At 48.0% G+C, this 17,756-nt stretch overlaps 1 non-coding gene across 1 annotated transcript; it reads left to right on the forward strand.

The window, feature by feature from the left end:
• Positions 1-12,284: 12,284 nt before the first annotated feature.
• LOC131494227 (U6 spliceosomal RNA) lies at positions 12,285-12,391 on the forward strand. Its single transcript, XR_009253272.1, has one exon. It is a non-coding gene; the product is annotated as a U6 spliceosomal RNA (small nuclear RNA).
• The last annotated feature ends 5,365 nt before the right edge of the window (positions 12,392-17,756 follow it).

Here is a 17,756-nt window from a genome sequence, read left to right on the forward strand (position 1 = left end):
GGTGATAAAAGTGTCTATTGAAGAAGCTTGAGGGCGCATCCCGGTGAAGGATGGACTGGAGACAGGCCGTAGCGAATGTTAATTACAGGGCTGGGTTTGGGATCTGGGCACAAAGGCAGGAGGGAGGGGGCTGACGGTGTGCTAGGCCAGCGGTTGTCCCTGGGCCATTCCTCCTCCTCCTGAGTAGTTGGCTGCTCTCAGTGCTAGCGTTTTGGGCCCAATATTGGGGTGTTATTGGGTGTCAACATGGTCGGCTGCTCTCAGTGCTAGTGTTTTGGGCCCAATCTTGGGGTGTTATTGGGTGCAACATGGGCCCCAGGATGTTTTCATAGTTCCCCAATCCTTATGCTGCCTCCACGCCATCCAAGGCTAGGGATGTGAGGAGGAACCAGCTGGATGGGGGCAGGTGTGCCTTGGAAGCGTGAGAAGTACACCCAGAGATTTGAGAGGAGAACGGGTGGGAACTGGGTAAAGGGGTTGGGGCTGATCGGAAATGAGTATCTCGGAGCCAAGGTTGCTCAGAGGGTCCAGCAGGATTCATACAAAACCTCTGGGAAATAAGGCTTTGAAAGGGGTCTGAATGCAAACAGTAGTACCCACACACAGGTATGTGGTTTCGCTGATTTCCAGTAACAGTAATAACTCACATTGGCTAAACACCTACTCAATGTCAAGCACCTACTCAATGTCAAGCTATGCAGTTTTAAATGGACTATCTCATTTAGTCCTCTGGTAACTCCATATACATATGGATATATTCTGTATCATATTCTCTATGGATATGGATAGAGATAATGGATATATTCCATTGTCTCCACTTTCCTGTTAAGGAAAGTGAGGCTCTGAGAGGTCAAGTGACCTGCTCTGGGACCTGTGTGATGTCTGGATAGGGACAAACAGGGGGAGACTGGACGGGACCCATCATAAATCAAGATAAAGAGCTGCAACCCGGAGGCTGGGTCACTGCAAAAACACATGCTGGGGATATGCCAGCGATTGTAGGCAGATGGTCAGAAGCTGGGACTGAAATACCATCCAGGTGCCAAGCATTCATGTTAATGAGAGGCTAGATTGATATTTCGATAAAGGGGCCGTAGAGAAAGTGGGAGCAAGATGGGCTGGCTGCCGTTACCTCGAGACAGTGAGTTCCGGGCAGGGAGACCCCGGGCTGCACACAGGATGCCCTAATGACACACAGCAGCTATGCCAGTGGGGAAGGCAGGCTCCTGCCCCCGGGGGTTCACTCACACACACTCCGGCAAGACCTTGGCGACACATGGTGGGTGTCCCGACCCGGCGGTTCGTTGACGTCCACATCCCCGGAGACAAGGAGAAGGCAGTCCCTTGGCCAGAATCCCCAACCTGCCCCTCCTTCAAGATCCGTAATGAGACCTGCCTGAAATTACAGACTTCATTTTTCATGATCACTCAGTAGGACTTGCAGTGAAAAAGACCAATCACATTCCACAGCAGATACGAGGGGAAAGACACTCCCTCAGATTATTCTAGCGGTGGGCATGTGCCACGTGAGTGAAACCCACACCGTGTCTCCCACTCTGCACGCATTTAGTTGATCCGGCTTGCACCAGGTGCTGTGCTGGGCTCTGGGGTTACACCGGCCAATAAGACGTGAGCTCCGCCTACAAGGTCCCCGCCTGGCCCTTTCAGGGGCAATGACGGGTCACGAGAAGCCCCCTGATGGGAAGTGATAGGCATGCACTTGGGGCTCTGTCGGAGCACAGCAGGGAGTTGCCACTCGGTTTGGATACATCTGGAAGCCGACCTTGAGGCTGGAATTAGCAAGGAGCTGCTTGGGAGGTGCAATGTATGCTGCTAGGAGAGCAGGGGACAGGTCAGGGGAGGGGAAGCACCCGGGAGTGTGCATTCTCCAGTCAGCCACCCCCCCCCTCCCCCCCCCCGTGGATGAAGGTGCTTCGTGGCGCTGGGGAACAGGAGCCAGTGTAGAAGGCCTGCCCGGGGAGGACGAGGCAGCCGGGGCATGTAGGCATCCGCTTTCAAGGGCTTTCACTCACTGGCACTTGGAACCTGCCACACCTGTGAGGTGACAGCCGCACTGGCGAGCAGAACCCCTCGGGGGCTGCCGGGGAAGAGCTCATGCTGGCCCTGGGACTCTAGCCAGGCTGCACTGGAGGCGGAAAGGTGACGGGACATGGCCGGGACACTCACAGTGCCCAACCGAGGCTGCGCGCCTCCCAGTGGCTACTTATAAGGGGGTCTGTCTTGCCTCTCACGGTAAAACATAAACCCATCCGGGGGACCTGGGTGGCTCAGTCGGCTGGGCATCTGCCTCTTGATTTTGGCTCAGTCATGATCTCACAGTTTGTGGGTTCGAGCTCCGAGTCAGGCTCTGTGCTGACAGTGCGGAGTCTGCTTGGGATTCTGTCTCCCTCTCTCTCTGCCCCTCCCCCCCCCAATAAACTTAAAAAAAATAGGGGTGCCTGGGTGACTCCGTCAGTTAAGTGTCAACTTCAGCTCGGATCATGATCTTGCGGTTCTTGAGTTCTGTGCTGTGCTGACAGCTGGGAGCCTGGAGCCTGCTTCGGATTCTATGTCTCCCTCCCTCTCTGCCCCTCTCCTGGTCATGCTCTGTCTCTCTATCTCTCAAATAAATGAACACTTAAAAAATTAAATAAATAAATAAATAAATACAATATAAGCCCACCCAAAGACAAAGGCCAATCACAATCTGGGTATCCAATCACACAATATTGCCACGCCTGTGCCCTGCATCAGACCAGGAGGGTATAATTCGTAATTGCCCCAGAGGACTGTGCTGGGAGATCATCAGCTGTTTTACAGAGAAGGAAACAGACTCAGGGCCGCTGCCTATGGGCTGTGGGTGTTGTGCAAGCACACCAGGGGTTGCTATTCATGCAGACTTCTATATGGACGGAGCCTTCTAGAGTTGTGCAGTGTGCAGCCTGTGCAACATATTCAGGAGGCCTATCTGGGCAAGGTTAAGCTACTTGCCAAGCATTCTGCTACTAGGCGTAGGCAGCATGGAACCCCCACGTGTCTGTCCCAAAGCCCCAGCTCCTAGTCCCTGCCTCTTTCCCTCCGCAGCCTGGGGAAGGCACTTCCTAAATGCCTCCAACAGCACATCTTAACTCTTTCATTCCCTCTGGATGCTGCTGAGTCAGCCAGCTTCAGGGCCTGAAGAATTTGAGCATGGCAACAAGAAACCGGATCCGGCCAAGGGGTGGCATGAGTCGTGATAGGCAAAAGGAAAGAAACAGGAGCAAGAAACTAGACAGGGGGACAAGGCAGAATCAGCAGAGCTCTTCAGAAGACAATGAAGCAGCCTAAAGAGGCAAATGGACATAGGATGAAATGAGAGAGCTTTAGACCAGGGCCTCGGAGCCCCGCTAATCCCAGGGGTCTGCGATCCGGCTCCCAGGGCTTATTCCTCCTGAGGCGCCAGGGCCAGGATGGGTGCTGTGGACAGGGGCTTCACCCCATGCTGCTCATGAGGAACATCTTCCAGATGAACGTCGGGGCCCCTGGGACACATTCCGACCAAAACGCTTTCCTCCTTCTTAAACCCACGGTAAACTTCCCAAGTGATTCACTTCCTAACCGTCATCGGCTGGGAGCATGTTGCTCTGGAAGGAGCTGGGTCCCCTGAAGTACCGTGGAGACAAGTCATGGAGGCTCTGAAACAGGGCCCTGCCAGAGAGTGTGTGCCCAGACTAGGAGAGGGACACCCCCCCCCCCCCAGCCTACAGATGTTATACTGGATTCCCAAAGGCTCCACCTTAAACCATCCAATCCTGCATCCCAGCCCACGGGATGCACCCCCTCCTGCTCACACTGCTCCTAGGATGCCACCTTCTGGGGGGGGGGGTCTCTCCCAACTCAGTGAGAGCCCCCCTGCTCTGGACCCCAGCCCCCTGGTTACACTAAGGGCTGGGCTCCTGTACCCCTTCTCCTGCTCCATCACTTTCTTCCCCACCAGGCTGCAAACCTGCACTTAAAATAAAAGTCTACGCCCTCTCTCCTGTTCCTGACCTCACTCCAAACAGGCCCCGAGAGTTCAGTAGAGTTATTTGTTTCAAGGTCACGCAGAGCTCCACATGGCCATGCAGATGGGCTCTCCTTTATTCCATTACCAGCTTCTCAGTGACCTTCACAGCGGGCTGCTCCTTCCTGCTGAAACACCACCTTCCTCTGCCTCCTAGGGCCCCACTCTTTCTGGGGTGCACTTTGGATCTTTCTGGTGCTCCTTCCCAGCTCCTGGCTCCTCCCCCCTCTTACCCTGACAGCATACCCAGGGTCTGCTCTGGGCCCCCTTCTCTTTCTCTCTGCACATTGTCCCAGGTAACAGCACCTTGTCTCTAGGCTCTGAGTGCTGTGTGTTTGACGCCCCGCTACCTCCTGCTCTCATCTCCTCAAGGAATTCCAGACCCCTTGATCCGACTACTTAGTGACACGGCTCCTTGGATGCCTAGGAGCTATCTCAGACTTAACAGGGCAGACAGAATTTTCTATTTGCTTCCCATGAGGGGGTTCCCTTCCAGGATCCCACCCATCTTTATAACCCAGCCTACCTCAGTCAGATTTTCAAGCCAAAAAATCTAGGAGTCCTCATGGGAGTCCCCTCTGTTCCTCACTCACTCCCCACTGGCAGCCCATTACCGGGTCCTGCCGTACCCCCACTACCAGCATAGGCCAGGACACCTGGTCCCCAGAGATCTTTAGCTCCTCCTAGTGGGTCTTCCTGCCTTGACTCTTGGACCCTCTTCAATCTACTCCCAGCAGAGCAGCTGGCAGATTAAACAAACAAACAAACAAACAAACAAACAAACAAACAAAAAGCCACACTAGATTTGTTGCTAGTCTCAGCCTAAACGCACAAGGCATGCCACCATGTTTACAATAAAACCCATCCCGTTGCCCTTTCAGCCCTGATTTACTCCATCCTCCATTGATGATGCTTCGCCAGCCACAGGGTGCTGCCTGTTCCTTGAACACACCAAGCCCACCCTTCCCGCTGGCTCGTGGCCCTCCCCAGTCCCTGTCCTCAGAATGTGCTCCCCCCGTGTAGGCATCAGGGGGCCCCATCTTAAAGGTCTTCCAGTCTCTCTTACCTCCCCACCTTGTCATTGTCCTCAGGGTCTGAACCCATCTGCTTGTTTTCTTGTTTCTGTCTGTTCATGGTCTATCTCTGCCCTCGCTGATCATGGTGGTCCTGAGAAGCACTCGAGTGGTTAAAATGGAGTGAACGTTTGAATTGATCCAAAGAAGAGGAACCAGGCTGTGAAGTCTCTTTCAAAAATGGGCATCCTCAAGAAGTCTCCTGAGAACTAAGCGTCCTACAAGAACAATGAGATTACCGTTCTTCAGATCCCCCAAAACCAGCAATAAATGAAATTCATGCCTAGAAGTCCAGACAAACAAGGACACTTCTTTCTAATTCTCCTCTAAATCAATCTCATCATTGCAATTAGCACATTTTACGTTAGAGTCAACCTGAGCTTGATGGTAAGTCAATGACACCAAGAACAACAGAGAAGAAATGGGCCCCTTGTACGACCCTCAGGCTCAGAACTTCAAAAGAATGTTACTTCTACATTCACCCTTGACTGTTGGAGCTGGCCTCTCGGTGCTGTGCAGTGAGTAATAGCTTTATAATCCTGCCACGGATCAACCTCCTGTGTTCTCTTTCACTGGGATTTGGATTCTGATCTGTCATTTCTCTATAATTATATGTCAGGATTATATTTCAGGAAAGAAACCTGTTTGAAGCCAAAAGTATAGATCTTAAGTTTAGACATTTAAAAAATGCACCCACACAAGAAAGGTTTTGTGAGCCTCTATCAGATAAAAATCTAGAAGCCAGAGCAGCCCACAGCTGGGCAGAGTCAAAACTTAATGCTATGGGGGTATGGGGGGAGGGGAAAGTGGGTGATGGGCACTGAGGAGGGCACTTGTTGGATGAGCACTGGGTGTTGTATGGAAGCCAAGTGGACAGTAAATTATATTGAAAAATGTTAAGCAAAAAAGTCTTATCCCCCCCAAAAAAACCTTAATGCTATCATTGCTCAAATGTGCAAATTCTTTTTTTAATGTTTGTTTATTTATTTGTTTGTTTATTTATTTATTTATTTTTGAGAGTGAGAGAGAGAGAGAGAGAGAGACAGCACAAGCAGGAGAGGGCCAGAGAGAGAGAGGGAGAGAAAGAACCCCAAGCAGGTTCCACTCTGTGAGCCCAGAGACCAACACTGGGATCAAACTCCTGAACCGTGAGGTCATGCCCTGACCTGAAATCCAGAGATGGACGCCCAGTTAGAATGAGCCAAAGGGTGCCCCAAATGGACAAATTCTTTAGATGTGGTTCTGTGAAAGGAAGGTATATGCAAAAAGATCTCAGAAGACCAAAAGAGCCATGTGACTGAAGGAAAAGGCCAAGAAGTCCAGCTTGATAAAAGATGGTTTATGAAGGGGACACGCAGACAACAGAGGGTGTTGTGGACAGGTCAAAACAGTAAATGTCCATGACCCCACCTTGTGTGAGACCTGTCTTTATGGCCCTAGAGGCTGGCGAGTACAGGGTCTTAGTCATATCTCCAGAGCAGGTCAAGGATGTTATGCCCAAGGGTGTTCTTGAGGGTGTGGTTAGACAAAAAGAGGAGGGGAGACGAGGAGTCCGGGCTCCAGAAGGCTTCAGGTCACAGAGCAGTCATCATGGCGGATTTGTCCCAGGTGGCCCCAGCCTGGTCCACACAGATGTGAAAGGAAGGCAGTATCATGAGGAAAGAAGGCCTGGGCTTATTACGTGAAACATGCAGGGCTCTGTCCCCCAGAGGCAAGTCTTGCCTTTTGGAACAGTTGGCACTCACAGACCCCATATAACGTATTGTTAGACTTTCACATTAAAATTCTGATTTTAAAATCTGAATGCATTTTCTAATGTGTTGGCTTAAAGCCTGAGGAAAATAACATTATCTGTGCTATATTAAGTTCTACTAATCAATCTCTCAGTACCGTTGTCTTCTAGACGTTGGTTCTGTGAAGTAAAGGTGAGGGGTGAATGGAGCCACCGTCCCTCCCCCGCCTGTGTGAGTCCTGCCTAAGGGCCTTCATTGGTCAACAGCGGGAGGTCTGTGGAGACACCTCAGCTCTTTCGTGGTCTCCTATCTCACCTCCCATCTGTTCCACTTCTACCCTTCCCTGCCCGGGGTCAGGTCTAGAGCACTTCTCCCCTGGTGAGACTCCACTGCTTTACTGCCCAGACTCCTCATCCTCCAGACAAGCATCTTGGGTCCAGCCTTCCCCCTGCAGCCCCTGCCTCCGTTCTAAAGGACAAATCGAGTCACAGCGATACTCACTCAACACGGAGAGGTGCATCCAGGGGAAGCCATTAGCGTGAAGTACCGAATCCGCCATAATGGTCACCTCGCCCACCTGACCTTTACCCTTCCACCTTTCTAGTTCATGGCCCCCCCCCCCCACCCTTCTGGCTCACTCCACACTCTGCCTCTGCTAGATCCCAAGTGGCTTCAGGGTTAAGCGGCTTTATTCACATTCATGTTTTCTCTTCTTGAAGGGTGTTTCCTCCCCTGTCCAGCCCACTTTTACTTTTCCCCCAAAGGGTAGTGTCACCTCTGCTGGTGAGCCTTTGGGTCTTCAGACTTGGCTCCTGGCCTCTCCTTGGTCTGCCCACCATCCCCAGTGCATACAATGTGTTTCCAATAAACCATTTACTGGTCCACTGGCTCCACTTGACTGTGATCTCCTGGAGGGCAGGGTCAGGGAGCTTTTAGGGGAGGCTGCGTGGCTCAGTCGGTTAAATGTCCAACTCTTGATTTTGGTTCAGGTCATGATCTCGAAGTTCATGGGATGGAGCCCTGTGTCCTGCCGTGTGCTGACAGTACACAGCCTACTTGGGATTCTCTCTTTCTGCCCCTCCCCTGCACACATGCTCACGCACTCTCTCTCTCTCTCTCTCTCAAAAAAAAAAAGGGGGGGATGCTTTCTGTCATATAGCAATCATTCAATAATGTTAATTGAATGAATGTTGAGTAGATGAATGGACTGAATGGATGGACCGGGCCTGTTCTTTTAGTTTCACCCAAAGCTTTTTTAAAAATGCCAGCACCTTGGGGCACCTGGGTGGCTCAGTCGGTTAAGCCTCCGACTTCAGCTCAGGTCACGATCTCGCGGTCCGTGAGTTCGAGCCCCGCGTCGGGCTCTGGGCTGATGGCTCAGAGCCTGGAGCCTGCTTCAGATTCTGTGTCTCCCTCTCTCTCTGCCCCTCCCCCATTCATGCTCTGTCTCTCTCTGTCTCAAAAATAAATAAAACGTTAAGAAAAAAATGCCAGCACCTGTCCCCTGGGCCAAGAGGAACCAGAAGAGAAGCCAGTGTCCCAGCCTGAGACAGAACATTAAAGGGAAGGTAGATTAGATCGTAAGGGCCATCATGAGGGTGGCCACATGAATTGATGGGAGAAACTGTCCTTGTGATGCAAACATGGGAGGCTCTAACTCGGGTTTTCACGAGGTAGACAATTTTCCCAATATGGATGTTTGCTCAAAGGCACCATGAACAGAAGCAAACAAAAGGATTGGAAAAGGAATTTGAGAACCAAGATTTAAAGAAATCTGGTATTTAAACATAATAACCAAAGGGGCACCTGGGTGGCTCACTTGTTAGGTGTCCGACTCCTGATCTCAGCTGGGATCTTGATCTCAGGGTTGTGAATTCAAGCCCCGCGTTGGGCTCTCTGCTGGGCATGAAGTCTACTTAAATAATAATAATCATAATAATAACTGAATGAAAGGAGGGGGCCTGAGGTAACTGAACAATGTGTTCCCTCAACACATGACTGCTGAGGAGACATGCAGAGACACTTCAGTGCAGTTGCTTTGAGCAGGCATCCGTCTCTGGGAGCTGGGGGCACGGGCTTCCCCCTGGAGGAGTGACAGGAGGAATCTCCATCCATCTAGTTTGCCTTCGTGCCATCCTGGGGATCAACAAATCACTGACGTCTCCAAGTCCCTGCTGCACTAGCAAAGACAGGCCAGAACTATCACCTAGGAGGCCACCACATGCACCCACTGTACCTTGAAGGGACATGAGCCAGATATGTTCTGGCTGAGCTCCCCATGTGCCAAGTATAGGACATCAACCTTGCAGGTCCAGAAACTGAATCTAGGGTTGATCAGACATAAGAACAAAATTCACGTTAACAAAAATTTCCAAGAAGTGAACGTATAGTTGGGAGCAGTGCAAGGAATAAAATGCTGAGTCGCGTCTGATGCTCATGTCTGTAGATTTGTCTCGCTCGAGGGAGAGCACTCAGGGGAAGCTCCAATGTCAAGTGAAGGGCCCTGGGGAACAGAGTCCAGCAAAGGCTGCTGGTTTGGTGACCCTAAGCCTATGGCCAGGGGACTCTACCAACGAATGCCCCTGTCTCCACTGTAAGATAGGGTCTCACCTACCCATCAGAAGCTTGTATTTGAATGGACTTTTTTTTTCTTTTTTTTTTTTTGCTTTCTGCCTGCACTTCTTCTGGCCCCTCTCCCTTCCTCAGAACAGGCATAGGGGATTATAATTCCCAAATTGGTTGATGTCATAGTCTGGAGCTCCCAAAAGCAGAGACCATAACAAAGCCTTGGGTGAGGATAGTGTTTTGGAAGGTGATGCCCGGAAGCATGTCTTCATAGACATGAAGAAAGTGAGCCAAGGAAGGGAGAAAAGTCAATGAAGTTTCCTCAACGATAAGGCAGTTCCTTGGTCCCCACTAAAGTCCATCTGAGACAGCAGGTGAAGCATGCCCAGTAGAGCATGTACCCACCAATTCCTTTCTCCATTGGTTACAGTTTATCCCTGGAAGCATTGGCTATCCCCTGCACCTCCAAGCTGTGCCTGTGGGCGCCCATGCATGTCTCAAGTGCCAAAGAAAGCCTTCGAACAGAGGGGAGGAGAGAGAAACCAGAGTCCAAGTAGGAAGTTGTCAGGCGCTGGGAATTGTCTGCGGGTGCCCATGGAAGAGGTCTCATATCCCCCGAGGCCACATTCACAATCAGCTAAATTGGTCTACAAATGGCTAATTGTCCGAGACTTGACTCTTTTTTATTCCCCTTGAGGAGTAATCTGCCAATGACCTTTGTTCAATCACTGCCCTGGGCTCCTGGTCCCACAGTGTTCAGCCCAGGAACTGAAGCTGGAGAATAAAAATGACACTCCATAAAAAGATTGTTCTTTTTTGTCCCCAGTGTTTTCATTTACCATGAACTGTAAGTGATTTATAACTTGGATTTTCCCCACTTGTCACAAAACATGAATTTTCAGTTCATTTTAAAGATAAATTTTTAGGGGCACCTGGGTAGCTCCGTTGGTTAGGTGTCCGACTTGATTTTGGCTCAGGTCATCATCTCCCAGTCCTGAGATTGAGCCCCGGGTCAGGCTCTGCACTGGGCATGAAGCCTGCTTAAGATTCTCTATATCCCTCTGTTCCTCTCCCACTCGCATGTGCATGTAGATACTCTCTCTCTCTCAAAAAAAAAAAAAAAAAAAAAGATTAATTGTTAAAGTTAAACCAGCCCCTGAAAAAGTAGTGATATTTAAAATCATCTTTCAGTTAATTTCTGTTGTAATACAGAGACTACCAGACCAATTCAAGATTTAAGATTTTGTCTTTTTACTCAATTAATATCTTAGAATTAAATATTTATTATTGATATTGAGAAAAACTAAAAAAAAATATATTAATTGCACCTAAATTATAATCAAGCCAAAAATTTCCAAATTAAGATGTAATACTAAAACACTTATCATTCCCTTCAACTCATGATATAATTACAAAGTCAACCTACTATTTATCTAGAGTATTTATTCAGCCACATTATAAACCATTAATTTTTAGGGAAAGTTCAGTTGCCAAACACCCTTGGCTTCTGCCACCTAGAGTACGATCTCCATTTTTCCTCCAAGTGTGATAACAGGTGGCGGCGCAGCGACAAAATGTCTGAGATCTGCCATGTCTAGCCGAAGGGCTACAATGAAAGAAGTGGGCCATAATTAAAAGCCATCAAAAAGCAAAGGTATAGGGGAATTTTGAGAAGGGCATTTGAAACCGGAGTGGTTTTGCCCCTTCCAACAGCTAATGATTGCAAGGGGCTCTGGGGAAGAAGGTCAAAAGGGGCTGTAGCAGCGCGGGCCCTGTGAACTCTCAAAATGGCCCTGCCAAGGCTTGCTTCTAGAACAGGGCACACACAGAAGAGAAACCTCAGGAAATGAATCAAAACTGACCAGGACAGGGGCAATAGAGACAAAGGTAAGAGAAGATCCAGACCACAGTGGGGAAGGGGACTGGATCCAAGAAAGTTTGTTCAGAAAGCAACATGAGAAATAAGCCCACGAACCCAACCCAAGGAGGCACGCAGATACTGGGAGCACAGGGAAGGGAGGCTTTAATCAACGTTCTTGCAAGAGTGGGCGTCCTATGGGCAGGCACACTGGGGGCAATGACAGCAGACAACTTATCTCCTAGCATGCTAGTCCTTCCCCTGGTTCCTCCTTGGTTGAGCACTACAGAGGTAAGTCCCTCCCCTGGTCCCTCATTGGCTGAGTGCTACAGAGGTTACAGCCTTCCCCGGAAGTCCTCCGTGCCCAGGTAAGGCAAAAAGCAGCCTGACTGGAACAAATGTGCATTCCCTGAGGTGACACAGACACTTCAGGTATTTGACACATGTTCCTTGCAAAGTCCACAAAAAATAGGCCCCCAAAATGGAGAGGGGAAGAAGAGTCAGGAAGTGAAGTGTCCAAGGGTTTGGGACTCCATTGTGGGTGGGAGTTCCTACATATTTCCAATAGGTTGTAAACCTGTTGTTAAGTAGACGGTACAGCTTTTATTTGGTATTTCTGGAAATGAATCATCTCACTTCTCACAGCAAGGTGCTGTATGTTTTAACAATACACAAAAACAACAGAGTGGGGAGCTCTATGGGGTTAGAAAAGATTTTCTTTTTTTTTTAATTTTTTTTAATGTTTTATTTTATTTTTGAGACAGAGACAGAGCATGAGTGGGAGAGGGTTATAGAGAGAGGGAGACACAGAATCCAAAGAAGGCTCTAGGCTCTGAGCTGTCAGCACAGAGCCTGATGCGGGCTCGAACTCACAGACGGTGAGATCGTGATCTGAGCCAAAGTCGGAAGCTCAACCGACTGAGCCACCCAGGTGCCCCAGAAAAGCTTTTCTGAACACTGCCTGAATTGGAAAGTTTAGGAAAACGAATTCCACTTAAAAACAAGTGACAGACATGCTCATTTTAGCAGCACATATACTAAAAGTGGAATGATACAGAGAAGATTAGCATTGCCTCTGTGCAAGGAAGACACGCAAATCTGTGATGTGTGCCATAAGAAAACAAAAGAAGAGTTAACAGACAAATGTTGAGGTCAAATCGCATACAAAATGACTGTAAAGAAAAGAGTAAGAAGCAGAATAAACATTCCTAAAGACTATCAAAGCATGCCAGAAAAATGTGACAACAGAACAGATCAGAATTAACCTATTATCTCAAAATAAGCTAAAATGATATAACATATGGGTAAAGAACATTTAGGAAAACTCAGAAATGGAATAACAGACTTCACAAAACAATTAGAAGTCAAAGAAAAGTTTCTATCAAATTAAGTCTAAATTAGAAGGAACACAGTAGTGAATAGACAAAAATATTGCCTGAAAAGAAATATCTGATTAAAGAAAAAAAAACTTTAAATAAAAAAATTCAAAAAAAAAGGTTTGAGAAAAAAATAGCAAACATTGAAAATAGGCAAAGAAGATTAAACATGCAGATAGGAAGAGTCCATTAAGAAGACAAAAGAAGCAAGGGAAGAAAAATATTAAAAACATAATTCAACAAAAATTTCTGGAAATTAAAAAAAAGGATATGAGAATCCATACTGAAAGAGCATACCGCACACCTGAGACTTCTGACCTACAATAACCAACACCGAGATACTGCTTAGTAAAATTACTGAGCTTAAAAAATAAAAACAAAAGAAAAAAAAAACCAATTTGGCCATGTAGGTAAAAGGACATGGCATTTGTAAGGAAAAGAAAATTAGATCACCTTCAGACTTTTTAACTAGAATACTTCCTGCCAGAAGAAAATGGAGCATATGTTTAAGAAACTCAAGGAAAGGGATGGTAAGCCGAGGATTTTATAGCCAGCTAAACTGACTCTCAAATATAAACACAAATTATTATGGACACAGAAGCAATCAATGAATAATGTTCTCATGAGCTCTTCCTGAGGAATTTAATAGAGAATGAACTTCAGACCACCAAATATTGAGTCATCAGCATAAGGACAGGTGGTGAGCTTGGAATATACTGTTACCTGTAGAACTAAGTGAGGAGGAATGGCAGGAGGTCAGACAAAGTAATGAGGATGGGCTGTCACAACACAGATAAAGGCAACTGCTTTTCTTTTTCCTTTATTATTATTTTTTATTTTGGGGGGTGGGGGCAGAGACAGAGAGGGAAAGAAAGAGGGAGAGAGAGTGAATCCCAAGCAGGCTCCACGCTGTCAGCACAAAAGGATGGAAAAGGAACCCAGAGATTAAAAGAGACGTTAAAGATAAACCTTTTTTAAAGTAAGCTCTACACCCAACATGGGGCTCAAACTCACGACCCCCAAATCAAGAGTTGCACATTCTACCTGCAGAGCTAGCCAAGTGCTCTAAACTTTAAAAAAAAAAAAAATTAAAGCGTTTATTTATTTGAGAGAGAGAGAAAGAGAGAGAGAGAGAGGGAGAGAGAGAGAGGGAGAAGGAGAGAGAGAGACAGAGACAGAGACAGAGACAGAGAAAGCAGGAGAGGGGCAGAGAGAGAGGGAGACACAGAATCTGAAGCAGGCTCCAGGCTCTGAGCTGTCAGCACGGAGCCCAACGCGGGCTCAAACTCATGAACCATGAGATCATGACCAGAGCTGAAGCTGGATGCTTAACCAACTAAGCCGCCCAGGTGCCCCTAATGTAAGACTACAGTTGTAGCATAACAAGAAATATGTTATCTGCTCTGTGCCCATTCCTGGCATAGAGCTAAGAGTCTTGGAATCTCCCGAGTGCTAGGAGTGTGTGGGGGCTGGTTGCCAGATTAGAGGGTAGGAATTTCAAACCCCCACCTCCTTCCCACCCCAACCACTCCACCAAATCTCCAGGGAGGGCAGGAGGGTTAGGGAGTGAGTCAATCACCGTGGCCAATGATTGACTCAATCGTGCCTACATAGCAGAACCTTCACAAAACCCCTAAATGATGGGGTTTGGAGAGCTTCTGGCTTGGAGACCCATCCATGTGCCAGGAGGATGGTACATCCCAAATTCCAAGGGCACAGCACCTCCCGTGTTTGGGACCCTCCCAGACATCACTCTCTGTACCTCTGGCTGTTCATTTGTACCTCTCATTAAACCCTTTATAATAAGCAGGTAACAGTATACGAAGTGTGTCTTTGAGCTCCGTGAGTGGATAAAGGAAATTACTCAAATTGGAGCCAATCAGGCAGAAGGGTGGGCAACCTGGGGACCTGCTGCTTGCAATTGGCATCTGAAGTTAGGAGTAACTTTAGTGGGACCGAGCTCTCAACCTGTGAGGTTGGCACTAACGCTGGGTCATTAGGGTCAGAACTGAATTAAATTGTAGGCCACTCAGGTGGAGTCGGAGAATTGGAGAATAGCTTGATATGGAGAATCTGCACATTTGATGTCAGAAGTATTATGAAAACCAGTTTTCCTTTAATAGTGGATAGGGATGCATGTTTGGGTGATAAAGATCCATTTAAAAAAGCACAAGAAGGGCGCCTGGGTGGCTCAGTTGGTTAAGCATCCGACTTCGTCTCAGGTCATGGTCTCACGGTTTGTGGGTTCGAGCCCCATGTCGGGCTCTGTGCTGACAGCTCAGAGCCTAGAGCCTGTTTCGGATTCTGTCTCCCTCTCTCTGCCCCTGTCCCGCTCATGCTCTGTCTCTCAAAGATAAATAAACACACACACACACAAAGTTCTTTAAAAAAAAAAAAAAGCATAAGAAAGTTACTACCATAACAGTCCACATAATGGTCACTTTAGGGGCCACAGGAAGGGTTGTGGTTAGAACAGGGACTGGTAATTGGATGGGGCTTCTGGGGTTACTGGCAAAGTCCTGTTTCTTTCTTTCTTTTTTTTTTTTTTTAAGTTAATTTATTTATTTTGAGAGTGAGCACAGGAGGGGCAGAGAGAGGGAGAGAGAGAATCCCAAGCAGGCTACACCCTCAGCCAGACTCAGGGCTGAATCTCACAAACCATGAGATCATGACTTGAGCCAAAATTAAGAGTCGAACGCTTAACCAGCTGAGCCACCCAGGTGCCCCCAAAGTTCTATTTCTTAACCTGATGGCATCTGCCTTGAAATAATTTGCTAAGCCAAGGATTTGATTTGTGAAGTTTTCTGTGTTTGTGATTTATTTTACAATAAATGGATTTTTAAAAGCCAAGACAGGAGCTTAGCCCATAAGGACACGTTCCTTTTTGAAAGCTAAAATCTGACTTGTCTCTTCTCTATACGCTAAGAGCTAACTATTTTGATAAAGCGAAGACATGTATAAACCCTCTCCAGGGAGGATGTAGAGAAACGGGAACCTCTTGCACTGTTGGTGGGAATGCAAATTGGTGCAGCCACTCTGGAAAGCAGTGTGGAGGTTCCTCAAAAAATTAAAAATAAATCTACCCTATGCCCCAGAAGTAGCACTGCTAGGAATTTACCCAGGGATACAGGAGTGCTAATGCATAGCATTGGTCACTTGTACCCCAAGGTTTATAGCAGCACTCTCAACAATAGCCAAATTATGGAAAGAGCCTAAATGTCCATCCACTGATGAATGGATAAAGAAATTGTGGTTTATATACACAATGGAGTACTACGTGGCAATGAGAAAGAACGAAATCTGGCCCTTTGTAGCAACGTGGATGGAACTGGAGAGTGTGATGCTAAGTGAAATAAGCCATACAGAGAAAGACAGATACCATATGGTTTCACTCTTATGTGGATCCTGAGAAACTTAACAGAAACCCAGGGAGGAGGGGAAGGAAAAAAAAAAAAAAAGAGGTTAGAGTGGGAGAAAGCCAAAGCATAAGGGACTCTTAAAAACTGAGAACAAACTGAGGGTTGATGGGGGTGGGAGGGAAGGGAGGGTGGGTGATGGGTATTGAGGAGGGCACCTTGTGGGATGAGCACTGGGTGTTGTATGGAAATCAATTTGACAATAAATTTCATATATTGAAAAAATAAAAATAAATAAATAAATAAACCCTCTCCAGGAACTTGCACCGAGTACCTGAACGAACACAGAATTTTCCTCTTGCTTAGTTTCACGCGGGCTCAGAGTGGCTTTTCTAGCCTGCAGAATGGAGAAACTGACCCACACAACTCCTGCTTCCAGTACAGGATTAAGTCACGCTTCCCCATTAGAACAAACACGTACTTCTCTATTACCTGCTCGACAGTAACCGAGAGACAGTCTGAGATCCTAAAATTCCCTTAGAAAACTATTGCCTGGTTTGGGCACTTATGGCCACCCATTCCCCTTTGAACTTGAGCTAGCCAAGGACTCCCTGCCTCTAATGAATAAACACCTAGGCAGCTACCAGCAGAGACTGCATTCCGGGGATGTCTTGGCTGTGCCTGAGCCTCCCTCTCATGCCCTTAGACTGGGTACTTTCATTGGCACCTTGTTCATATTCCAGAGTCAGTCACTTAGCAAACAAAGCCAGCCACCGGGCCTCTTGGGATATTGGGCTTGAACTTTGACTCCGTAACCCCACTGCAGAAGTCGAACGCTTCCCCGTGCCTTTCTCAAGGAAAGGGAACCAGCAGAAGGGCATGATAAAGGTTTGCCTGGTCCATAGCCCCTTCTGCATTTGTGCTGAGTTAACTCATCCAGGCAGATGTGGTGGTACCTATTCAGGTGACCTTACCTGCCGGGGCAGTCATTTCCCAGCTGCTGTGAGTGTGGACGTCAACTTTAAATTTTTTTTTTTAACATTTATTTATTTTTGAGACAGAGAGAGACAGAGCATGAACAGGGAGGGGCAGAGAGAGAGGGAGACACAGAATCTGAAACAGGCTCCAGGCTCTGAGCTGTCAGCACAGAGCCCGATGCGGGGCTCGAACTCACGGACCGTGAGATCATGACCCGCGATGCAGTCGGACGCCTAACTGACTGAGCCACCCCCCCCCCCCCGGGTGCCCCAGGAACACTTGTTTCTTAAAACGGTTTTATCTTGCTGATTACAAATGAATCGTCTTCTTCAGAAAACGGAGATGCCTTTGAAAGCTGCGTTCACCGGAATATGAAGTCCATGCATATATGATACAATTAAAATAGCCTGAAGCTTTACTTTTACACGGCATGATAAAAACCAGGCAGATCGACCCCGGAAGACATTCATGTGTCCACCAGCGGTCGGGAGGTGGCCGGGGTGGTGGGGGGTGGGGGGGGTGGGGGTGTGTTTTGCATCTTGGAGTTCAAGTGGAGTGTGGTGGATGCCAGAACCCTTCCCAAAGGCCTGCTGTGAGCATACCTAACCTGGTCTCCCTCCTATCTGGGACACTGGCCTCTTGCCGGGGCCCCCGCAGCCAGGTCAGAGGGGGAGCTGGGGGCCAGGAGAGCCCAGCAACTGTTTCTTCAGGGTGTCTTCTCCCCATATCCAGAGATGCCAGGTTGTGCTGGGGTGCAGCATGGTGCTGGCTGTCT

The sequence above is a fragment of the Neofelis nebulosa genome, chromosome 13 (genome assembly GCF_028018385.1).
Source record: "Neofelis nebulosa isolate mNeoNeb1 chromosome 13, mNeoNeb1.pri, whole genome shotgun sequence".
NCBI classification, from domain to species: domain Eukaryota; kingdom Metazoa; phylum Chordata; class Mammalia; order Carnivora; family Felidae; genus Neofelis; species Neofelis nebulosa.